Here is a 25,951-nt window from a genome sequence, read left to right as displayed (position 1 = left end):
TGGTCTTGCGCTCCTAACCTCGAGTGATCCACCTACTTTGTTGTATTAGGTATTATAAGTCAGCGGTACCCAACCCTTTTGGCATGAGAGACCAGTTTCGCAGAACACAATTTTTCCACAGACCCGGTGGTAGGGGGATGGTTTTAGGATGGTTCAAATGCATTACATTTATTGTGCACTTTATTTCTATCATCACACTGTAATATATAATGAAATTATTATACAACTCACCGTAATGTAGAATCAGTGGGAGCCCTAAGCTTGTTTTCCTGCAACTAGACAGTCCCATCTGCGGGTGATGGAAGACAGTGACAGATCATCAACAATCTAGATCCCTCACGTATACAGTTCACAGTAGGGTTCGCGCTCCTATGAGAATCTAACGTGGCCACTAATCTGACAGGAGGCGGAGCTCTGGTGGTAATGCGAGCCATAGGAAGTGACTGTAAATACAGAGGAAGCTTTGCTTGCTCGCCTGTTGCTCACCTGTTGCTCACCTTTTGCTCACCTTTTGCTCTGCAGCCTGGTTCCTAACAGGCCATGGACTGGTACCTCTGTTATAAGTAATCTAGAGGCTGGGCACAGTGGCTCACGCCTGCAATCCCAGCACTTTGGGAGGCTGAGGCAGGTGGATCACCTGAAGTCACGAGTTCGAGACCAGCCTGACTAACATGGTAAAACTCCGTCTCTACTAAAAGCACAAAAATTAGCTGGGTGTAGTGGTGGGTGCCTGTAATCCCAGCTACTCGGGAGGCTGAGGCAGGAGAATTGCTTGAACCCAGGAGGCGGAGGTTGCAGTGAGCTGAGACTGTGCCATTGCACTCCAGCCTGGGTGACAGAGTAAGAATTCATCTCTAAGTAAATAAATAAATAGAGATGATTTAGAGTATACAGGAGGATGTGTGTAGCTTACATGCAAATACTAGGCCATTTTATAGAAGGGCCTTAAGCATCTGGGCATTTTGGTATTCACAGGAGAATCCTGAAACTAGTGCCTCATGGATACGGGGGGATGACTGCATACATCGGGGTTTCTCAGTCTCAGCACTGCTGACATGTTGGGTTAAATAATTTTTGGTTGTGCATTAGAGGGTGTTTAACAGCATCCCTGGCCCCTGCCCTCTAAATGCCAATAATGATCCCCTCTTCTCCCTTTCCCGTCGAGTCGTGAAAACCAAAAATATCTCCAGGCATTGCCAAATGTTTTCTGGAGGTAAAAGCACCCCTGACTGAGACCCTCCAGCTGACATGTAGGTATTCTGTACGATCCCCTCACAGATTGGCCCATGGTCTTGGGTTCAGAACCACCAGTATAATCCAACCTCACAGGTCACAGGTGAGAAAATCAAAGCCCAGAGTGATTTGCCTGTAGTGATTGTCTTTGTTTCCTTGGGTTGCCATAAGAGATAGCCACAAACTGAATGGCTTAAAGCAACAGGAATGTATTCTCTCACAGTTGTGGAGAACAGAAATCCGAAATCAAGGTATCAGCAAGGCCGTGCCTTGCCACTGTGCCTGACTCCTGAATGACATTTCATTGTATAGAGGTACCACATTGTTTTCATTCATTCATTGATAGACACTTGGATTGATTCCGTGTCTTGCTTATTGTGAATAGTGCTCGACTAGCTTTTTCAAAAAATGGTAAAAAGTGACAGGTGGACTTAATTTTAATAATACAGACTTTATGTAACTCAGTATATCCAAAATATGATCATACATATAAGCAATATAAAAATTACGAATTTGAGGCTGGGCACAGTGGCTCACACCTGTAATCCCAGCACTTTGAGAGGCTGAGGCAGGTGGATCACCTGAGGTCAGGAGTTCGAGACCAGCCTGGCCAATATGGCGAAACCCCACCTCTGCTAAAAATACAAAAAATTAGCTGGGCATGGTGCCTCATTCCTGTAATCCCAGCTACTTGGGAGGCTGAGGCAGGAGAATCACTTGAACCTGGGAAGTGGAGGTTGAAGTGAGACGAGATGGTGCCATTGCACTTCAGTCTCAGTGACAAGAGTGAAACTCAATCTCAAAAAAAAAAAAAAAGAAATTATGAATTTGATATTTTGCTTCCTTCTTTTTTTTTTTTAAACGGAATTTCACTCTTGTCCCCCAGGCTCAAGTGCAATGGTGTGATCTCGGCTCATTGAAACCTCCACCTCTTGGGGTTCAAGCTAGTCTCCTGCCTCAGCCTCCCAAGTAGCTGGGATTACAGGCACTCCATCAGGCTCGGCTAATTTTTGTATTTTTAGTGATAATTGCCTCCCGAGTAGCTGGGACCACAGATGCACACCGCCGTGCCCACCGTATTTTTGTTTTTGTTGTTTTTTGTGGGTTTTTTTATAGAGATGTTGTTTCGCTATGTTGCCCAGTCTGGTCTCAAACTGCCGGGCCCAAGCAGTCCGCCCACCTCGGCCTCCCAAAGTGCTAGGATTACAGGCACGAGCCGCTGTGCTCAGCCCGATCTTTTACTGTCTTTTGTACTCAGTATGGGAGCAGGCTATACACACTGTTCTATACCATGATTTTTCTCACCTAATACTAACCCTGCCACTTATTAGCTGTGTACCACTGGGCAAGTTACTACCCTTTTTTGTACCTCAGTTTCCTCATCTGTGAAGGTGACAATATACCCAAATATGTACTTCAGCATTGTTGAGATAATTGAGTACTGAAACACACAAGACCTAAAATAATGCCCAGCACACTCAATTGTTAGACTTTTTTTTTTCTTTTCTTTTTTAAAACAAGGTCTCACACTGTCGCTCAGGTTGAGTGCAGTGGTGCAGTCATGGCTTACTGCAGTCTCAACCTCCTGAGCTCAAGCAATCCTCCCACCTCAGCCTCCCAGGTAGCTGAGACTACAGGCATGTGCCATTACACCTGGCTAATTTTTGTATTTTTAGTAGAGTCTGGGTTACACCTTGTTGCCCAGGCTGGTCTCAAACTCCTGGGCTCAAGTGATCCTCCCACCTCAGCCTCCCAAAGTGCTGAAATTACAGGCGTGAGCCATTGTACCTAACCAATGTTAGACTTTTTTTTTTTCCCTCTAAGACAGAGTTTCACTCTGCTTCCCAGGTTCAAGTGATTCTCTTGCCTCAGCCTCCCAAGTAGCTGGAATTACAGGTGCGTGCCACCATGCATGGCTAATTTTTTTTGTATTTTTAGTAGACAGGGTTTCGCCATGTTGGCCAGGCTGGTCTCGAACTCCTGACCTCAGGTGATCCACCCACTTCAGCCTCCCAAAGTGCTGGGATTACAGGTGTGAGCCACCGCACCCAGCTTCAATGTTAGACTTTTATTAGCCACAGAATATTGCATTGTATGTCTCTACTGTAACTGATTGAAACAGTCCCCTTTTAATGGACATTTAGTTTGTCCCCAGCTCCACAACTTAATCCTTTTGCTCTTAAAGAATGTTTCAATGGCTAGCTTTGTGCAGATATCATTTCAACCCCATCCAAGTGCACTAGAGGAGAAATCCAGAATTGAAATTTCTATGTCCGAGAATATGGGCCTGTCTCATTTTGGTCTCACTGCCAAATTCCCTTCCCAGGAGACCATGGCAGTTGACAGTCATACGTGCTATGTAGGGAGCCTGCATGTGTCTCACGGCCTCGCCCTCACAGGGTACATCCACATGTGGTTTTCTCTGCCAGGCCGTTGCACATGGACAGTGATACAGCCTCATGGTTTCCACTTGTCATTCTCTCCCCTTGGTGAGGATGGGCATCTTTTCCTATGTTTAAGGGCTGCTCAGATTTCCTTCCCTGGGAATCTTTGCTCATTTTTCTATTGGATTATTGGGTTAAGTCTTTTTTAATCCTTGTCTTTTCAACCGGCCTTTCTGACCGCTCTCTGCAGACCACCTGACTGCCTTTCCCCTCCATCCCTCACGGCAGTAATCCAGACTTACTTTCTGTTGTCATCCGGAGATGTAATGTCCATCTCATATTGTCAAGATGTCACACAGGAATAGCATATGTCCTTGGTCATATGCTCCAGGGCAGACATGGGCTTGAGGCCTGAGTCCTGAGCAGACGTAGCACTGAGCCTTGTATTAGACAGGCATTGCATGACTATTTCTCAAATTTGTTTTGAAAAAGAAAATCAGTGATAAATAGTTATTAAAAAGAGGTTATCACTCTTACTTGCCACACTTATTTTTTCAAGCTATTAAAATGATTACATATATCACATCATTATAATTATCAAATTATTAACAATTATTAAAATTAACTATTAAAGCTATCGCATTTCTGTGACTAAATTATTAAAATTTAAGCACAATAGGAGGAAAGATTTTCTCTCCCCAAAGAGGGGTACTTTAAACAATTTGTCAGACACTTAAGATTTTACTTACAGGCCAGGCGCGGTGGCTCATCCCTGTAATCCTAGCACTTTGGGAGGCTGAGGTGGCCAGATCACGAGGTCAGGAGTTTGAGACCAGCCTGGCCAACATGGTGAAACCCCGTCTCTACTAAAAATACAAAAATTAGCTAGGCTTGTTGGCACACACCTGTAATTCTAGCTACTCAGGAGCTGAGGCAGCAGAATTGCTTGAGCCCAGGAGGCGGAGGTTGCAGTAAGCTGAGATCAGGCCACTGCACTCCAGCCTGGGCGGCAGAGTGAAACTCCATCTCAAAAAACAAACAAAAAAAGATTTTACCTATGATTGTACAAACCTACATATTAAAAAGCATAAGGATGTGTGTGTGTGTATAAACACATGGAAAGACAGAAATGTAGTTTTGGGAAGCCGTGAGCAACAAATCAGACTTTACATTTTGTTCTTCGATTGGCAATTTCGCAATTTTACCTTGATCACTCATTCAAAAAATATCTTGCACCTACTATGTGCCAGGGACTACGTTTTCTTGTTGGATTGTGTGGTTATCTTTTGTTTTTGTTTTTTAGTGAGTGTTTTCCGTGATCAAGAAAATTTCAGAGGCCAGGTGAGGTGGTTCATGCCCGTAATCCCAGCACTTGGGGTGGCCAAGACAGGTGGATCACCCGAGGTCAGGAGTTTGAGACCAGCCTGGCCAACATGGTGAAACCTCGTCTCTACTAAAAATACAAAAATTAGCCAGGCGTGATGGTGCACACCTGTAATTCCAGCTGCTTGGGAGGCTGAGGCAGGAGAATTGCTTGAACCTGGGAGGCAGAGGTTGCAGTGAGTCAAGATTGCACCATTGCTCTTCAGCCTGGGTGACAGAGCGAAACTCCATCTCAAAAAAATAAAAAAAGAAAGAAAGAAAAACAGTCTGGAGCCGGGCGCAGTGGCTCACGCCTGTAATCCCAGCACTTTGGGAGGCTGAAGTGGATGGATCATGAGGTCAGGAGATCGAGACCATCCTGGCTAACATGGTGAAACCCAGTCTCCACTAAAAAAATAGAAAAAGAAAATTAGCCAGGTGTGGTGGCGGGCGCCTGTAGTCCCAGTTACTCGGGAGGCTGAGGCAGGAGAAAGGCCTGAACCTGGGAGGCGGAGCTAGCAGTGAGCCGAGATTGCTTCACAGCACTCCAGTGTGGGTGACAGTGCAAGACTCTCTCAAAAATAAATAAATAAATAAAGTTTGGGAAACAGTGAGATGGTCACAGAATCCGGGTTTGGGATGAGCTTTCAGATTTCTTTCCCTGTCTCCAAACAGAGCATCCAACCTATCTAAGTCAATCTGGCTAAAGTTGTAATTTAAAAGACCCCCCATGAAAGGGACTTTACTGCAATCTTCAGCATTTCTCCTGAGGTTCACTCAGCACCACGCTCTTTGGAAGAAATTTATATAACAGACAATAAATGATGCAGTAAAGTGCTCATAGCATGAATCTGTATTGAAGAAATAAAACCCAGTGAGGTATTAAATTTAGGAGATAGGTTAGGATCAAAGTCTCTGGGTCCCTATAGTGGTTGCCTCTGCTCCTCCTGGTGTGCGACTCAGCTAGAGAAGACATTTAGCCCCCTCTAAGCCTTTGCTTTCAAAGGAGTTCATTCTAGAAGCCAGTGTATAGAGGCAAAATTTGCGTATGGTCAAAAATGACCTTGCATACCTTTTCTACTATAGTATCACCGTCAGGGACTGGACAGAGCTCAAGACCAGAAAATGTATGTGTGCCTCATCTCTTACCTGCAGGAGTGCACACAGTGGCCCAGATAATTTAAATCAGTCTTCTTTTTCTCTGTCTCCGTTTTCTCTCCACACAACTAGTAGAAATCAGGTAGATTCAATGCACCTATTGGTGACTGCACTTGAATAACCATGCTGTAGGTTTTTCTAATTAAATATATAATTCATGAAAAGCAACTAGTTCCATGCCTGAAAGTCCATCTCAAAAAAAAAAAAATCTCCTCCTAGAGAATTAAGGGAAGATTTAAAGTAAAACTACAAAGAAAAAATACTTCATTCAACAAATATTTCCAGAATGCCTACACGTGACAGGCACTCCTAAAGGCTCTAAGAAAACCATGGTGAACGAAACCTGGAAAGACTATGCCCTCCAGACAAACTGGGGAAGATACACACTAAATAAAAGTCCAAACACTCATTATCTACTTAATGGATACCCAGTTTGCGGTCCTAGTTTTCTGCAAGAAGAAACTGAGTCTTAGAGAAATTGTCATTTGCCCAAGGTGAGCCCACCAGTGAGATGAAGAACATGCTAGCCCGAGAACTTACTCCCCAGGACTCCACCTGTGCCAAATTCAGCTTCCCCACCACGGGAGTCTGTGAGGAAGGGAGGTGCGAGTTTTCCTTTATGCGGGGTGCCTACTGTATGGCTCATACATAGTGCACCGTTTGGGGGTGGGAGCGGGGAGTGGACAGGATTGAAGAACTACCCAGAGCTAAAACCTGCATAAAAACTGAGGAGTAGACTTCCAGATTATCTACCCAAGTATGGGAGTAGAATCCATGGAGCCGGCATCATTAACAAGGGAAATGGGAAGAAGGAAGGCTCCTTTCCCCAGGCCAGGGGTACCTTAAGTGGTTCCCTGACTTTTCAGCTTTCATCCTCTACACCAAATCCACATCAAGGCTCCAGAACACACTTAGCTAGGGAGATAACCAAGGAAGACAAAACCCTGGCAAATGCCTACCATAAGGGGGCAGTAAGGAGAGAAGCGAAGTCAGGCTGACCAGAACCAAAATCAGGTGTCCCCTGGTTAGGAAGTCCTGGTATCAAGGATGGGAGGAGCACGGCATCATCTCACCTAGGGGCCCAGCAAGCTTCCCAATCCTGGGGACAGAATGACCTCATGGGGATACTTTACTTTTGATATATAGTTTTCTAACAGGAAAGTTTAAAAATAGAGAAAGTAGGAAAAAAAAAAAATGAGCAGCCTTTTACCCTTCTTTCAAAGTAACAACTGTTAATGTTTCCTTTTTTATTTTTTTTGGAGATGGAGTCTCACTCTGTTGCCCAGGCTGGAGTGCAGTGGCACGATCTCGGCTCACTGCAATCTCCGCTTCCCAGGTTCTAGCAATTCTCCTGCCTCAGCCTCCTGAGTAGCTGGAATTACAGGCACACACCACCATGCCCGGCTAATTTTTTGTGTTTTAGTAGAGACGAGGCTTCCCTGTGTTGCCCAGGCTGGTCTCGAACTCCTGAGCTCAGGCAATCCACCTGCCTTGGCCTCTCAAAGTGCTAGGATAACAGGCGTGAACCACCGTGCCCAGCCACAACTGTTAACATTTCATATTAGCTTTTTTTTTTTTTTTTGAGACGGAGTCTCACTCTGTCACCCAGGCTGGAGTGCAGTGGCGCGATCTCCGCTCACTGCAACAACTCCCAGGTTCAAGTGATCCTCCTGCCTCAGCCTCCCGAGTAGCTGGGAATACAGGTGTGTGCCACCATACCCGGCTAATTTTTGTAGTCTTAGTAGAGATAGGGTTTCATCATCTCAGCCAGGCTAATCTCAAACTCCTGACCTAAAGTGATGTGCCAGCCTCAGCCTTCCAAAGTGCTGGTATTACAGGCATGAACCACTGCACCTGGCCGAACATTTCATATTAGCTTTAGGACATTTTTTTCAGATGGTTATTTTATTTTCATCTTCCTTTATATTTGACCCTGTTTTTCTTCTTACTGCGTTTTGAGTTAAATGTTAGCTTACTTATTTTTAATCCTTTCCTACATTTGAAGCTATATATTATCCTATTTACCACTTCAGGTGCATCCTGCTTTTTTGTGTGGTGGTGGTTGTGGTTTTGAGATGGATTTTCACTCTTGTTGCCCAGGCTGGAGTGCAGTGGCACAATCTCGGCTCACTGCAACCTCCGCCTCCCGGGTTCAAGCGATTCTCCTGCCTCAGCCTCTCAAGTAGCTGGGATTACAGGCAAGTGCCACCATGTCCCACTAATTTTGTATTTTTAGTAGAGATGGAGTTTCACCATGTTGGTCAGGCTGGTCTCAAACTCCCTGAATGACTTCAGGTTATCCAACCACCTCAGCTTCCCAAAGTGCTGGGATTGCAGGCATGAGCCACCGCACCCAGCCATCCCACATTTTTTTAAAAAGAAAACTTCTGCTTACATACAAGCATGTTTAATTGTGCAATTTTCATAGATACATACAGTGAATATATCATACATATTTTTAAAATACCACCATTATTTAATTTTCTTCTTTTTAAAGAAAAGTTCTACCACCTTCTCCCTTTCCGCCATAATACTCCTCAGCCTCTGGAGCAGCTGGGATTACAGGCACCCGCCACCACGCCCAGCTAATTTTTGTATTTTTAGTAGACGGGCTTTCACCATGTTGGCCAGGCTGGTCTTGAACTACTAACCTCAAGTGATCCGCCTGCCTAGGCCTCCCAAAGTGCTGGGATTACAGGTGTGAGCCACTGTTTGCCCGGCGTGAACGAAGGATTTGATTATAAAAGATTCAGTCAGTTGAGAGAGACCCTAGCGCTTATCTGATCTGACCTCCTTGTTTAAGAAATGCTGCGAGGCAGGACAGAAAGCCGCCCAGGCTAGCTGAGGTCACCATTCCCGGGCCTCTCATCATACCTGCCACAGTGGCTGCTGTTAACAACTTTCTTCTCCTGTGACACCTGGAATTTTTTCTTTCAAATACTCAAAGGTGTGTATTACAGTATTGTTAATGGTAGCAAACACAAAAACAAAACCAACAGAAAACCTCTAGAAACAAAATTAAAAATCCTGACACATTCACACCTGGGAATATTATATAGACCTTAAATAAAATGAAGTAAAACTGGAAAAATTGTCTTAAAGGAGTTTCAATTAAGTATTGTTGAGAGGAGAGAGGCTGAAGCACAAGAATTGCTTGAACCCAGGAGGCGGAGCTTGCAGTGAGCCGAGATCGCGCCACTGCACGCCAGCCTGGCTGATAGAGCGAGGCTCCGTCTCAAAAAAAAATATGTGTTCACTCGTGCACCCACCCAGCAGAAACTGAGTACTTGCGATGTGTAGACACTAACCTAGATACTTTGAACTTGACCAAGAAGAGGGTGGAGAAGACTCTAGGTCTTAGGGAGCTAATGTTCTGTTGGGGAGAAGCAGATGATGAAGCACAGATAAATGATATCCACTCTGTGCTATTAAAAGGGCTGGAATTTGGAAGACGATGGTGAAGAGCTCTTTAAACAGGTGACATTTACGCTGAGCTGTGGACCTGGCCAGCAATCAAATCTGAAATTGTTTTCGATGTATTAGTGATTCTCATAACTTTAAATTTGTAGGTGTTCCTATGCATTCATAGTTATTTCTGATTTTGAGAATCAGGGAAGGGCAATTTTGCAATGAGTCTAATTACTAGAGCTTCGGGGTCTGAGCCTGTATGTAAATTGGAAGCAAATATCTGTTTTCTAAAAATTCACCAGGTGAGTCTGATCCATAGTTGGGCTTGGAAATAACTTTATTATGGGAGTATCAGAGAGCAGGTGTGAGCCCCCAGACATCCAGTGAAAAGACTTAGGGAGAAGGTAGGTGAGGATTTGAATTGAAAAGCCTCTTTGTGCCTGCTGCGATGGCTCATGACTGTAATCCCAGCACTTTGGGAGGCCGAGATGGGCAGATCACCTGGGGTCAAGAGTTTGAGACCAGCCTGGTCAACATGGTGAAACCCCATCTCTACTAAAAATACAAAAATTAGCCAGGCGTGGTGGTGCACACCTATAATCCCAGCTACTTGGGAGGCTGAGGCAGGAGAATCGCTTGAACCCAGGAAGCAGAGGTTGCAGCGAACTAAGATTGCACCACTGCACTCCACCCTGGGTAACAAGAGCAAAACTCCTTCTCAAAAAAAAAGAAAAGAAAAAAAGAAAAGGCTGTCCGGGAGAACTTTCTCCCCTTCCCCTTCAGACCCTATGCCTTTCAAAATCTTAAACTGCAAAGAGAAGTATCACAGGGGCCCCACACCCCCACCCCAGGAAACCTCCCAGGACTATTTCTAGAGCTTGACTTATTTGATGTGAAGTAGATATATAACAAACAGTAGTGGTCTGCCGGAACACCAGCAGAAAGAAAAATCTAGAATTGCAAATGTAAAACTCCCGCCCTCCGACAAAGATTATGCTGATGAAACTGAGAGCTCAAACAGAAGCAGAAATGGTCAGATACCGGAATATCCATGAAGGAAAATGCCAGGGGCAAGTCACACGAGCCATCCCCCATCCCCTATTATTATTCTGGGAATAATAATACCTTCCTCAAAGGGATGTCCTGAGGATTAAAAATAAGACCGTTTTTCATGTCAGGCCTGGAGCAACCCCTCCATGCTTAGGGAGGGCTTAACCCAGGTTCCTCTAGTTCCCTTCCCCCAAGCAAATTCCTCCTCCAACGTTTCCAATCTGTCGGAGAAATCCCTGTGGTTACTGTGTACATTATCTGGATATTTAGCTAGTGGGCTTACCCAGGTGGCATATTGTAACTTTACTCCGACAATTTGGAAAAACAAACAGAGCAGTTCTGACCTTTCCGAGTGGTTTTGCTTCTGCATCCCCTCAAAGCCTACCCATTCGGTAGGATCCTGTCGCCTTTAAACTGGGAAGTTCCAAACTGCACATGGGGCGTGGGTTTGGCCAAGAGGTTCCTTTTTTGTTTTACCACCTTAAAATGCTAACTGTGCTCATGGCCGAGGTCAATTATATAAATGTTCTTTCTGTTGTTTGCACTTATCTGATCTTGTCCTATCAAGGGGCTTAATCTCACTCTTACTGGAAATTACAATTTAGTCCATTTTAGGATGCCTCTTTCACAGCTGTTTCAAGGCTATGTTGTGAAAACAACCCAAAATGGTACTGGGTTTTTCTGTTTACACAACTGTGGGGAGGTGGGGAGTGAAGCACGTTTGAAAGTCACTTCATTTAAATGTCCTCATGAAATATATATATTTATATAAATTTCATGAACGATATAATATATAAATGTATATGTAATATAAACATATAATCTATATCTAATATAAATATATATACACATTTGTATATATTTATATGCAAAGGATTTGCTTCAAGTGATATGTTTGGATCATATGGAAATTTGCCGAACAGAATTTTGGTCTGAGCATCTACACCTCAATCCTTTGAGAGACCCTTTGAGATGTTTGAGATCGTTTGCACGCTCCTTTGAGACCCATTCCTGGAGCTCCGAAGGCTTATTGGATATTTCTGCGGAGTATGAGAGTGACTGACATAGGTACTTTATTAAACATTTCGAAAAGGGCTATATTAAGAAGGAAATAAAAATCCACCTCTTGTCCAACTCCTGGTTAGCACTCAGGTGTGTTTCCTTCCAGCCTTTTCTCAATGACCTGCAATCAGGCTTTTCAACCTTCACCCCTGTGCCTAAGGCTGGCGTTCCTGCTTGTATCCTATCGGCCCATGTTTTGTCTGTGTTCACAAGCCCCGCTCAAATTGCTGTTTTAGAAAAATCTAGGGCTGGGTGCAGTGACTCACGCCTGTAATCCCAGCACTTTGGGAGGCTGAGGCAGGCAGATCACAAGGTCAGGAGTTCGAGACCAGCCTGGCCAACATGGTGAAACCCCATCTCTACTAAAAATACAAAAATTAGCCGGTCATGTGCCTGTAATCCCAGATACTAGGGAGGCTGAGGCAGGAGAATCGCTTGAACCTGGGAGGCAGAGGTTGCATTGAGCCGAGACTGGGCCATTGCACTCCAGCCTGGGTGACAGAGTAAGACTCTGTCTCAAAAAAAAAAGAAAAGAAAGAAAAGATCTAAAAATGGTCTTGAGGGACGGTTGGGGGAAGGGAGGAGGGAGGAATGAATCATTTAGAAAAGCAGCCGCAAACGGAGAAGAGCTTTATTTTTACTTCATAATTGATAGCGTGTCTCCCTTCTCCGCTACCCCGCAAAAAGACCCTCCTCCCTGTATTCCACCTTCCCAAGGCACTTCACGCTTTTTGTACCTGGGATGAAAAGGGAGGGGAATTTACTGCCCTCCGTGAAAATGTCCAGGGTCAAATTATATACTCTCACGGTAGAGAGAGGGGAATGGGAGTCGGGCAGTATGGTTTTCACAATTCCTAGCCAGGCTTTAGCCCTGGCTGACTCGCTTGCGTCATGATAATACAATTTGTATGTTAAACAACAGATGTCAAACAGAAGAAAGAGACGGGGCTTCGCTTTTCTTCTCTTGTGGACCTTGCTCCCCCCAAAGCAGCCATTTTTTCAGTTGCCATGACAGTGGTAATAGGAGTTTATCATTTTCCCATGCCTGCTGCATGCTAATGTGGAATCAATTCATGACTCTTATCTGGTTGGGCTACCAAGGGATCCCAACCACACACAATCTGGGTTTGTGCAGTGGTAGAGAGGGCACCATGGCCTTTTCGCCCTCCTCACAATCCTCAGCTCCCAGTTTATGGAGCAATTTATGTAAAGCAGAAGTTTTTATTTGCCCGTTAAAATATCAGTTACAATCAGCCTCAGAACTACTGATGGTCTGTGCACGTATTGACAAAGCAGGTTGATCTTCGCCTCTTGTGAAAAGAAGTCGTAAAGAACAAAGATCACCTAGACAGAAATCATACATAATATCTAGAAATCATATATGTATTACATAACAATTTCACCCTTACGTCTTAACGCTAACCTAACTTTCAAAACAAGACCCATTTACACAGAGCAGGGGAAGAAAGCACCTTTGAGAAACTTAACTAAAACTGAGAAAATCATAATATTTTTATAAGAAGAACACCTTCTTTTAGTGAACAAAGGTGATATAGAAATCAAGAAAAATCACATTTGAAAAGACTCGGAATGAAGGAAATGTATTCTTTAAAAATGAACAGGAAGGAAAAAAGGAAAAATCATTAAACCCTGATGGTAGATACACGAATGTTCCTTATGGTATTCTTGGTACTTTTCTGTATATTTGAAATACTTTATACTTCCTAAAAAATGTATGAATCAAAATCTTTCAGTTTGGCTTTTAATTAACAATGTTTAAGCCACAGCCAAATGAAGAAAAAAGAAGAAACAGAAGAAACGATGTAGCAGGGTAGAAACAAAATTAAACCCCAAAGTGATTTATAGCATACTTAGGTTTATTTCCCTCCTAATTTCTAACAGAATGTGGCAGTACTTGTCAGCTGATGTTTGCCTTTTTTTTTTTTTTCCGCCTTCCTAATCTCTTTAAAAAAAAAATGTGTGCATCAAGTAACCACCAAAATGATTACTTCAATTGTGGGTAGAGTTTATTCTCCAGAATAGAAAAACCAGTTGCTTTTATTTGCATTGTCCTCCTTATTTTTTAGGCATCTGGCACATTTTATTCCTTTTTTGTTATTTTGAGTTGTCCTTTTATCATTATCTGCAGGAAGCAGCATTAGCATGCCGCAGATAAGACCACAGATCCAGATGTGCATATCAAAGGATGAACAGCTACTTATTAAGAAAAACTTTTCTTTTTAAGCCCAGCTTCTGTTCAAAGGAATAATAAAGCCTATGGCGTTAGTGACAAACTGGTAATTCAATGCCTTGTCACCGCCATGCATTGGAATGGAAAAAAAGGAGGGGGAAGTCAAAGAAATTGGTAAGGTCCACATTTTAGAAAGCTGAAAAGGCAGAACTAGTGTAAAAGTTCATCTTCTCCAGATGCATGCATTTATATCCTGCTGTGTTTATACACTTTTTTTTTTTTTTCCTGGGGGAAATGAAAGAGCCACAAAAATGGGCTGGCCGCTACGATTAAGGATGGATTCCGAATCACCAAAATTATTTTTAGAAGAATGAAATACGTTTCCTTTGAAAGCATCTGATTTCACCATCGACCTCTGGTTCCCTTGTGCTTGAAAATATACTTAATAACACCAGCCGTGCATATGTGTAAAAGAGTCGACACTGAGAGTTTGCAAAGTAAATCTAAATGTCTCTTTCACTGTTTCTCTGTTTCTAACATTAGGTCGCTCCCCGCTTGCTAGGATGTGTGTGTCTTCTGTATCTCTAGGAATTTACATCCATAAATGCACATGTCTACATATATACATGCATAAATGCATATCTATACACATATATTGCCGTGGTTTTTTTAAATTAATGCTGTCATACCATAATGACAATCATACTTCTTTTATCTCACTATTAGACTTGCCAGTCTTTCCAAATTGGTACATATAAGTCCGCCTCATTCTTCTATATTTATACACAGTCCATGGATAGATATATCATGACATATACAACCACTTCTCTTTTAGTGGCCATTTAATGTTTTTCAGATTTTTCATGATTGCCAACAATGATGCAATACGTGCCTTCATTCAGATATTTTTGTGAGCTGGTCCTCTCTTGTGATGTGTTACTTTTGTTTGATTCTCTCTGTTATCCAACAAAGATTTCTTTAACTCTCTGGGAAAACTTATGCATCTATATTCTTTTTTTTTGAGACGGAGTCTCGCTCTGTCGCCCAGGCTAGAGTGCAGTGGCACAATCTCGGCTCACTGCAAGCTCCGACTCCCGGGTTCACTCCATTCTCCGGCCTCAGCCTCCCGATTAGCTGGGACTACAGGCGCCCGCCACTGTGCCCGGCTAATTTTTTCTATTTTTAGTAGAGATGGGGTTTCACCATGGTCTCGATCTCCTGACCTTGTGATCCGCCCGCCTCGGCCTCCCAAAGTGCTGGGATTACAGGCGTGAGCCACCGCGCCCGGCGCATCTATATTCTTAAGCCTAAAATAAATTAGATTTAGAAATGTCAGTCTCTTACTTTTTCCTTAGACGTAAGATTTCAGAAAACGGTCACATGTAAATTCATTCTGAGGCTCTGCCTTTGCTCTTGGGTTCCTAAACTGAGTTTTATTACTGACTAAAAAATGACTTTGACTGAAGTAATATTTACAAGGATTCTTTTAAAAGTTAGTTATCTGAGTCTTAAGTCTGTGAAACTGGCATTGGAGTTTTTTTAAAAAAACATGATTAGCAACAAAAGAAAAAAAAATAAATTAAACGATAAATAAAAATTAAAAATAAGAAAAAAAAACATGAGCCTTCCCGTTTGGTAAATAAGCCACAATGAAGTGAAGACACTTTGCCGAGGGCATAGGCCTACTAAATTAATTTTACCATAAAAATGATAGTGGTAGGCTGAGCACAGTCGCTCCCATCTATAATCCCAGCACTTTGGGAGGCCGAGGTGGGAGGATCACCTGAGGTCAGGAGTTCGAGACCAGCCTGGCCAACATGGTGAAACCCCGTCTCTACTAAAAATACAAAAATTAGCTGGGCGTGGTGGCACACGCCATAATCCCAGCTACTTGGGAGACTGAGGCAGGAGAATCGCTTGAACCCGAGACAGAGATTGCAGTGAGCTGAGATCGCGCTACTGCACTCCAGCCTGGGCGACAGAGCGAGACTCTGTCTCGAAAAATAAATAAATAAAATTTTAAAAATAAGGTCGGCCATGGTGGCTCACACCTGTAATCCCAGCACGTTGGGAGGCTGAGGCGTGCGGATCACCTGAGGGCAAGAGATCGAGACCATCCTGGCCAACATGGTGAAACCCCGTCTCTACTAAAAATACAAAAATTAACCAGGCGTGGTGGCACGTGCCTGTAATCCCAGCTACTTGGGAGGCTGTGGCAGGAGAATTGCTTGAACCCAGGAGGCGGAGGTTACAGTGAATGGAGATGGCGCCACTGCACTATAGCCTGGGGGACAGAGTGAGACACCATCTCAGAAAAAAAAAAGAGAAAAAAATGATAGTGGTTTAAATCCTATCAACATATACAGAGGCATCTATACTATGACATTATTTATGATAGTAGAAAAAATAGAAATGCCTAAATATTCACCATGAGAGGTTTTCCTTAAAAATTTATGGTACATGGCCAGGCGCAGTGGCTCATGCCTGTAATCTCTGTACTTTGATAGGCCGAGGTGGGCCGATGATGAGGTCAGGAGTTCGAGATCATCCTGACCAACATGATGAAACCTCGTCTCTACTAAAGATACAAAAATTAGCTGGGCGTGGTGGCTCATGCCTGTAATCCCAGCTACACAGGAGGCTGAGGCAGGAGAATCACTTGAACCCGGGAGGCAGAGGTTGCAGTGAGCCGAGATCGCAGATCACACCATTGCACTCCAGCCTGGGCAACAGAGTGAGACTCTGTCTCAAAAAAAAAAAAAAAAGGGCCGGGCGCGGTGGCTCAAGCCTGTAATCCCAGCACTCTGGGAGGCCGAGGCGGGCGGATCACGAGGTCAGGAGATCGAGACCATCCTGGCTAACACGGTGAAACCCCGTCTCTACTAAAAAAAATACAAAAAACTAGCCGGGCGAGGTGGCGGGCGCCTGTAGTCCCAGCTATTCGGGAGGCTGAGGCAGGAGAATGGCGTGAACCCGGGAGGCGGAGCTTGCAGTGAGCTGAGATCCGGCCACTGCACTCCAGCCCGGGTGACAGAGCGAGACTCCGTCTCAAAAAAAAAAAAAAAAAAAAAAAAATTTATGGTACATGCAAAGGATAAAATACCACTAAAATAAAATGAAGGAGCAGATATTCTGACAGGAAATGCATCGGTTGTATTGCCAATTGAAAAGACAAATTGCTTGGGCTCAAGTGGTGCGTGCCTGTTCCCAGGTACTCAAGAGGCTGAGGCAGGAGGATTGCCTGAGCCCAGAAGTTTAAGATTAGCCTGGGCAATGTAGCAAAAGCCCCATCTCAAAAAATAAAAATTAAAAAACAAGGTAAATTGTAAATCTACATGTGTGAGATAATCTAACCATAAAGATGGTTAAAGTGGTGAGGAGTGGAGGGAAGATGGGGGGCTGCTATTAATAAGAGTTATCCCCAAGGTATGAAAGGACTAAGGAAAAGAAGAGGCATGGTCAGGCGCGGTGGCTCACACCTGTAATCCCAGCACTTTGGGAGGCCGAGGTGGGCGGATCACAAGGTCAAGAGTTCAAGACCAGCTTGGCCAACATGGTGGAAACCCCGCCTCTACTGAAAATACAAAAATTAGCCGGGCATGGTGCCGTGCACCTGTAATCCCAGCTACTCAGGAGGCTGAGGCAGGAGAATTGCTTGAACCCAGGAGGTGGAGGTTGCAGTGAGCTGAGATCGTGCCACCGCACTCTACCCTGGATGACAGAGCAACAGTCCATCTCAAAAAAAAAAAAAAAAAAGGCATTAGGTATTTCAATATTTTCATACTAATTAACTTACTTGTATGTGTGTATGTTAGAAATATTTCAAATCTGTTTTTTTTTTTTTTTTTTTTTTTTTTTTTGAGACAGAGTTTCGCTCTTGTTGCCCAGGCTGGAGTATAGTGGAGCAACCTTGGCTCACTGCAACCTCTGCCTCCCAGATTCAGGCGATTCTCCTGCCTCAGCCTCCTGAGTAGCTGGGATTACAGGCGCCCGCCACCACACCCAGCTAATTTTGTTTTTTTAGTAAAGACGGGGTTTCTCCATGTTGGTCAGGCTGGTCTCGAACTTTCGACCTCAGATGATCCACCCGCCTTGGCCTCCCAAAGTACTGGGATTATAGACGTGAACCACTGTGCCCGGCTCAAATCTATTCTTGTGGCTATTTTGAAATACACAATACATTCTTGTTAACTACAGTCACCCTACTGTGCTATAGAACATTAGAACTTACTCCTTCTATCTGATTATATGCTTGTACCCATTAACCATCCTCTCTTCATCCCCAACCCCCTAGTTAACTGATTTACAGTGGCATGTAAATCTTTTCCTATTTAAAAAGTCATTAGTGTCATTTGTCTCAAAGATTGGAAAGATAGGCTTCTTATAAAAATTTAACCAGTTTGGCCGGGCGCGGTGGCTCAAGCCTGTAATCCCAGCACTTTGGGAGGCCGAGACGGGCGGATCACCAGGTCAGGAGATCGAGACCATCCTGGCTTACCCAGTGAAACCCCGTCTCTAGTAAAAAATACAAAAAAATAGCCGGGCGAGGTGGCGGGTGCCTGTAGTCCCAGCTACTCGGGAGGCTGAGGCAGGAGAATGGCGTAAACCCGGGAGGCGGAGCTTGCAGTGAGCCGAGATCCGGCCACTGCACTCGAGTCTCGGTGACAGAGCAAGACTCCGTCTCAAAAAAAAAAAAAAAAAAAAAAAAAAAAAATTAACCAGTTTATTTTTTAAAAGAATATTTATAAGGCAGTATACAATTATCTTACATCCTTATTATTTAACTTTTCATGGGTGTATATCCCCTAGGTTCAAAAGTCTAAAACTAGGCCTGGCGAGATTGCTCACACCTGTAATCCCAGCACTTTGGGAGGCTGAGGCAGATGGATATCCTGAGGTCAGGAGTTCGAGACCAGCCTGGCCAACATAGTGAAACCCCGTCTCTACTAAAAATACAAAAAAATTAGCTGGGCATGGTGTCATGTGCCTGTAGTCTCAGTTACTAGGGTGGCTGAGGCAGGAGAATCACTTGAACCAGGGAGGGGAGGTGGAGGTTGGAGTGAGCCGAGATCGTGCCACTACACTCCAGCCTGTGCAATAGAGCGAGACTCTGTCTCAAAAAAAAAAAAAAAAAAAAAAAATCATTTTCTAGTTTTAGAGTTCATTTTTTTTTTTTTTTTTTTGAGATGGAGCCACCACTCCAGTTACACCTCTTCTTTTCCTTAGGATCTTTAAAGACTTAGTTTGATTATGTCACATTTAGCATGAGCAGCTCCATTTTTGTTTGGTCTGTTGGGTCCTAGTGTATAAGCTCAATCCAAAACAATGGCCTCCCATAATTTTGTTTAAAAATTCCCCTTTTTGGCCAGGCACGGTGAGTTATGCCTGTAATCCCAGCACTTTGGGAGGCTGAGGCAGGTGGATCACCTGAGGTCCGCAGTTCAAGACCAGCCTGGCCAACATGGTAAAACCCCATCTCTACTAAAAATACAAAAATCAGCCAGGTGTGGTAGTACATGCCTGTAATCCCAGCTACTTGGGAGGCTGAGGCAGGAGAATCACTTGAATCCAGGAGGCGGAGATTGCAGTGAGCCAAGATTGCACCATTGCACTCCAGCCTGGGCAACAGAGTGAGACTCTGCCTTAAAAAAAAAAAAATCTATATCTAGATATAGATATATCTATATATAGATATACATATATATGGAGAGAGAGACAGAGACATAAACAAGGAAATATTCACAAGAGTCTCATGACAGTAGAAGTCTTGATCCATGATCTTAAGAAAAGCTGTTCATATCAAGGATGCCATCTTCTTCTGGGGAGAGACTTCCTTGGTTAGCTTTACCTTAAAGATACAGTTCCAAGAGTGTTGCGGGACCCTTTTCATTTCTAAGATTATGAACAAAAGGTTCAAGATCCCGAAGTTTTCTTGCAGTGTGGATGGCAAGGACAATCTTTCTCTGGTGTTCTCAGAAGATGCAGTCTTCAGGTCCTAGATTGTGAAGGGGTTGACTACTCTCAGTGAAACATAAAAAGCTTTCTTTACCTGATGAAAATACAGGATAGTATAATAATCTACTGTTATAACATCAGCTCTCTTGCATGGGAGAGCTTTTATACAACCAGAAAACATGCACTAAAAGTGACAATTGAGGGCCGGGCGTGGTAGCTCATGCCTGTAATCTCAGCACTTTGGGAGGCCGAGGTGGACAGATCACCTGAGGTCAGGAGTTTGAGACCAGCCTGACCAACATGGTAAAACCCCATCTCTACTAAAAATAAAAAATTAGCTGGGCGTGGTGGCACACGCCTGTAATCCCAGCTACTTGGGAGGCTGAGGCAGGAGAATCGATTGAACCCAAGAGACGGAAATTGCAGTGAGCTGAGATTGTGCCACTGCACCCCAGCCTGGGTGACAGAGAGAAACGCCATCTCAACAAAAAAGCGAAAATGACAATTGGGTCAGGTGCAGTGGCTCATGCCTGTAAGTCCAGCATTTGGGAAGCCAACGTGAGCGGATCACCTGAGGTCAGGAGTTCGAGACCAGAGTGGCCAACATGGCGAAACCCTGTCTCTACTAAAAATACAAAAATTAGCCAGCATGGTAGTGCATGCCTGTAGTCTCAGCTACTAAGGAGGCTGAGGCAGGAGAATCACTTGAACTGAAGAGATGGAGGTTGCATTGAGCCGAGATCGCATCATTGCACTCCAGTATGGCCAACAAGAGCGAAACTCTGCCTCAAAAAAAAAAAAAAAAAAAAAAGAGGCCGGGCGCAGTGGCTCATGCCTGTAATCCCAAAACTTTGGGAGGCCGAGGTGTGAAGATCAGGAGGTCAGGAGATCGAGACCATCCTGGCTAACACGGTGAAACCCTGTCTCTACTAAAAATACCAAAAATTAGCTGGGCGTGGTGGCGGGCGCCTGTAGTCCCACCCAGCTCTTGGGAGGCTGAGGCAGAAGAATGGCGTGGACCCAGGAGGCGGAGCTTGCAGTGAGCCAAGATTGCGCTACTGCACTCCAGCCTGGGAAACAGAACGAGACTCCATCTCAAAAAAAAAAAAAAAAAAAAAGAAACAAGGAGCCTTTAAAAAGCTGCAGTTGCTGCTAACAGACTTTAAATTCATAAGCAGATAGGAAAGGAGACAGTGTTGGCCATTAATAAGTGCACTGAAGAAAACATAGTAGTGACTCAGGGGAAGGGAACCACTTTCACCTAGGAAGTCAAGGAAGGCTTCCTGGAGGAGGGAATATTTGAACTGAGACTGAAGGACAAAGAACCTACCACGTGAACATCTTGAGAAGAGCATTTCCAACAGTGAGGCCAGCCAGGACAGATGGCCTGAGAAGGAAAGAAGGCAGGGTTGGAGCTCCATAAAGTAGACCAAGGTGGTCAGAATCACACAGGAGAAAGTCTCATTTGTACAAAGAGAAAGGGAGGGAAGCCATCAGAAGGTTGTTGTTCTTGTTTCGATTTGGGGTTGAGGAGTTGCATTTTAAAATAAAACAAAAGTGTATGAGGCAGATACTAAGTTACTTTCACAATTTTCTAGCCAGGCACGTTGGCTCATGCCTGTAATCCCAGCACTTTGAGGGGCTGAGGCAGATAGAACACTTGAGCCCAGGAGTTCGAGACCATCCTGGCCAACATGGTGAAACCCCATCTCTACTAAAAATACAAAAATTAGCCAGGCATGGGGGCGCACACCTGTAGTCCCAGCTACTTGGGAGGCTGAGGCACGAGAATCACTTGAACCCAGGAGGTGGAGGCTGCAGTGAGCCGAGACTGTGCCATTGCACTCCAGCCTGGACAACAGAGTGAGACTCTGTCTCAGAAAAAAAAAAACAAAAAAGTTACTTTCTTTTACAATTTTCTTTTTTTTTTTTTGAGATGGAGTCGCACTCTGTCACCAGGCTGGAGTGCAGTGACACAGTATCGGCTCCCTGCAATCTCCGCCTCCTGGGTTCAAGTGATTCTCCTGCCTCAGCCTCCAGAGTAGCAGGCACTACAGGCACGCGTCACCACGCCCAGCTAATTTTTGTATTTTTAATAGAGACGGGGTTTCCCCATGTTGGCCAGGATGGTCTCCAACTCCTGACCTCATGATCCGCCCACCTCAGCCTCCCAAAGTACTGAGATTACAGCCTTGAGCCACCACGCCCAGTCTTTTTTTTTTCTTTTTTTTTTTTTAAGAGACGGGATCTCACTATGTTGCCCAGGCTGGGTTGGAACTCCTTGGCTCAGCAGATCCTCCTGTCTCAGCTTCTTGAGTAGCTGAGACTACAGGCGTGTGCCACCATGCCTGGCAATGTTTATTGTTTTAAAGTCTCTGTTCATGTCAAGCTTTAGTCATGGTTTCAATAACAGTGGACTTTTTATTGAAATAAAACTACAGTATTCATGCAATCTAATTCTAGAGAGCCCAATGATGTAGAAATAATGTCTTCATAAAAATTATGTTAAGCAAATCAATATTTGAAAATAGAATCTAGGCATTGTAATGCTATAAAAACTTGAATATGAACATTTGTGGCATCAACTAAATAATAGCAGTTAAACCAGAAAGAGATCAATCAATGACTTTTGTTTTTTGAGACGCTCTTATTGCCCAGGCTGGAGTGCAATGGCACGATGTTGGCTCACTGCAAGCTCCACTTCCCAGGTTCAAGAGATTCTCCTGCCTCGGTCTCCCAAGTAGCCTCCCATCACGCCCGGCTAATTTTGTATTTTTAGTAGAGACGGGGTTTCTACTGAAACCTGGCCATGTTGGTCAGGCTGGTCTCTTAACTCCTAACCTCAAGTGATCCACCCGCCTCAGCTTACCAGAGTGCTGGATTACAGGCGTGTGTGAGCCACTGGCCAGTCTCAATCAATGACTTTTTTTTTTTTTTTTTTTTTTTGAGACGGAGTCTCGCTCTGTCGCCCGGGCTGGAGTGCAGTGGCCGGATCTCAGATCACTGCAAGCTCCGCCTCCCGGGTTTACGCCATTCTCCTGCCTCAGCCTCCCGAATAGCTGGGACTACAGGCGCCCGCCACCTCCCCGGCTAGTTTTTTGTATTTTTTTTAGTAGAGACGGGGTTTCACCGTGTTAGCCAGGATGGTCTCGATCTCCTGACCTCGTGATCCGCCCGCCTCGGCCTCCCAGAGTGCTGGGATTACAGGCTTGAGCCACCGCGCCCGGCCAATCAATGACTTTTAAAGAGAGAAAGATGGCTGAGCATAGTGCTAGACTGTGGCTGTTGGCTTTCGAGATGTAAGTCAATGGTGCCATAGCCTATGGAGGTGGCCATAGAGTTTGACTCAAGGGGCTGAATTCAGAATTAAGGGAGGTAAATGTAGCACATGAGTGTCATCCAACAAAGGTGCTGTGGCAGCTGGGCGCAGTGGCTCACGCCTGTAATCTCAGCACTTTGGGAGGCCAAGGCAGATGGATCACGAGATCAGGTGTTCGAGACCAGCCTGACCAACATGGTGAAACCCCGTCTCTACTAAAAATACAAAAATTAGCCAGGTATGGTGGCATGCACCTGTAATCCCAGGTACTCAGGAGGCTGAGGCAGGGGAATCGCTTGAACCCAGGAGGTGGAGGTGGTAGTGACCCGGGATCACGTCATTGCACTCCAGCCTAGGCGACAAGAGTGAAACTCTGTCTCAAAAAAAAAAAAAAAAAAAAAAAAAAGTGCCGTGGCTGTTTGTGTTGTGGGTGATGTTCCTGACCATGTGATCACTGGTGCCGTTCAAACTGTCCCACCTTTCTAGCCAACCCCCCAGAAAAGATTTCTATGGCCTTTGTGATGCATTTCTTCCCGGTATTCAGTGCCACATTGTCTGCTCCCAAGCACCTGAGAGCCTTAAAAGGAGAAAGCATGAGGATGTTTAGGGGCAGGATGCAGAGTGTGCAGAGCATTGGGCCAGGCCTGCATCAACTGACTCTACTGGGCCTCAGTTTTCTCATCCATATAACTGGGCCAGTGGCAAGATGATAGTTCTGATATTTTGTAAATCTGTAGGGTGAATTTTTCAGTTGAACATGTTATACATTCACATGCTACAAAATTCAAGAAGTGCCAAAGAGTAGAGTATCTTCTTTCCCCATTACCCACCAGCCATTCAGTTTCCCTCCCTGAAGCCAGTGAGTTAATAATTTTCTTGTTTATTCTTCCAGAGCAACTCCTTGCATAATAATGCACATTTATAAAACCTTAACAATGATAAATACCATAACACCAGTTTGTACCTTGCTTTTTAATTTACCTGTATAGGATAGGGGCATTCATATCAGCTAATATTAGGTTGGTGCAAAAGTAATTGTGGTTTCTGCAATTACTTTTAATACCTCCTCATTCTTATGATGGCTGCATAATGTTCTTCAGTAAGAAGGTACCATAATTTCTTTGGCTACTATTGATGAACAAGCAACTCGGCAATATTTGCCAAAATTTACCATGCATATTTTACTTTGATGCAGCTATTTTATTTCTAGGAATTGATCTAGCAGATATTCTCACTGGTGTGAGACGCTTGATGTTCTCACTGGTGGAGAATCTCTGCTGGATCAATTTGTAGAAATAAAATATTCATTCTTCCCATCCATGAACATGGGCTATCATTCCATTTATTTGTATCTTCTTTAATTTCTTTCATCAATGTTTTATAGTTTTATAGTGCACAGATCTTTCACCTCCTTGGTTAAATTGTGAAAATTATGTACCAGTAAACAATTTTCAGTAACGTTTATTATGTAATTAAATACATGGTTATTTTGGCTGACCTTGAGTGTACTGGTGCAATCATAGCTCACTATGACTTCAAACTCATGGGCTCAAGCATTTTTCCCACATCAGCCTCCCAAGTAGTTGGGACTACAGGTGCACACACCACCACGCCTGGCTAATTTTTTGTAGAGACAGAGTCTCACTATGTTTCCCAGGCTTCTCTCACACTTCTGGCCTCAAGTGATCCTCCTGCCTTGGTCTCCCAAAATGCTGATATTGCAGGCTTGAGCCACCATACCTATCTACATGCTGAATTTTTTAACTTTTTAAGGCAACAGAAGATTTTATAAGAGATAAGAAACAGAGGCCGGGCACAGTGTCTCACACCTGTAATCTCAGCACTTTGAGGCGGGTGGATCACCTGAGGTCGGGAGTTCGAGACCAGCCTGACCAGTGTAGAGAAACCCCATCTCTACTAGAAATATAAAATTAGCGGGGCACGGTGGCACATGCCTGTAATTCCAGCTACTCGGGAGGCTGAGGCAGGAGAATCGCTTGAACCTGGGAGGCAGAGATTGTGGTGAGCTGAGATTATGCCATTGCACTCCAACCTGGGCAACAAGAGCGAAACTCTGTCTCAAAAAAAAAAAAAAAAAAACAGAGGTCAGGCACAGTGGCTCACGCCTGTAATCCCAGCACTTTGCGAGGCTGAGGCAGGCAGATTACCTGAGGTCAGGAGTTTGAGACCAGCCTGGCCAATATGGTGAAACCCTGTCTCTACTAAATATACAAAAATTAGGCAGGTGGGGTGGTGGACACCTGTAATCCCAGCTACTTGGGAGGCTGAGGCAAGAGAATCGCTTGAACTTGGGAGGCAGAGGTTGCAGTGAGCCGAGATCGCACACTGCACTCCAGAATAACACAATGTTTAGGAAAGAAGCTTCCCAAATAGTGTACATCTAAACACCAGCTTTCAGACTTCCTGGATTAGCTGCTTTTCCTTTCTGAACCTCAGTTTGTTCATCTATAGAATGGACACAATCATGTCCACCTCATAGGGTCATAGTGGGGATGAAATGATGAAATATTAAGCATTCAATAAATGGTGGCCATTCTTATGCTTACTGTTACAATTATCATCATTATTTTTACTCAACTTTTATCTTGGTTTTGGATAAAATATATCTGATGGGTTCTCTGATGTGGAACAGGCTCAGAATCCTGAAATGAGGAAAGCACTATTGCACAACCTCATAGAGCAGCAGAAATCCTCATCTTTTCCTCTAAAAATATGAGTGTGTATAATGTGTCACATGTTAACAGGCTCGGGGGTTTTGAGCCGTGATGTCTACCTCCACGTTTCCTAAGAGGTCAAATGACCTCCCGA

This window comes from Macaca mulatta, chromosome 10 (assembly GCF_049350105.2).
Source record: "Macaca mulatta isolate MMU2019108-1 chromosome 10, T2T-MMU8v2.0, whole genome shotgun sequence".
Classification (NCBI taxonomy): domain Eukaryota; kingdom Metazoa; phylum Chordata; class Mammalia; order Primates; family Cercopithecidae; genus Macaca; species Macaca mulatta.
Note: the sequence above shows the minus strand (reverse complement) of the source record.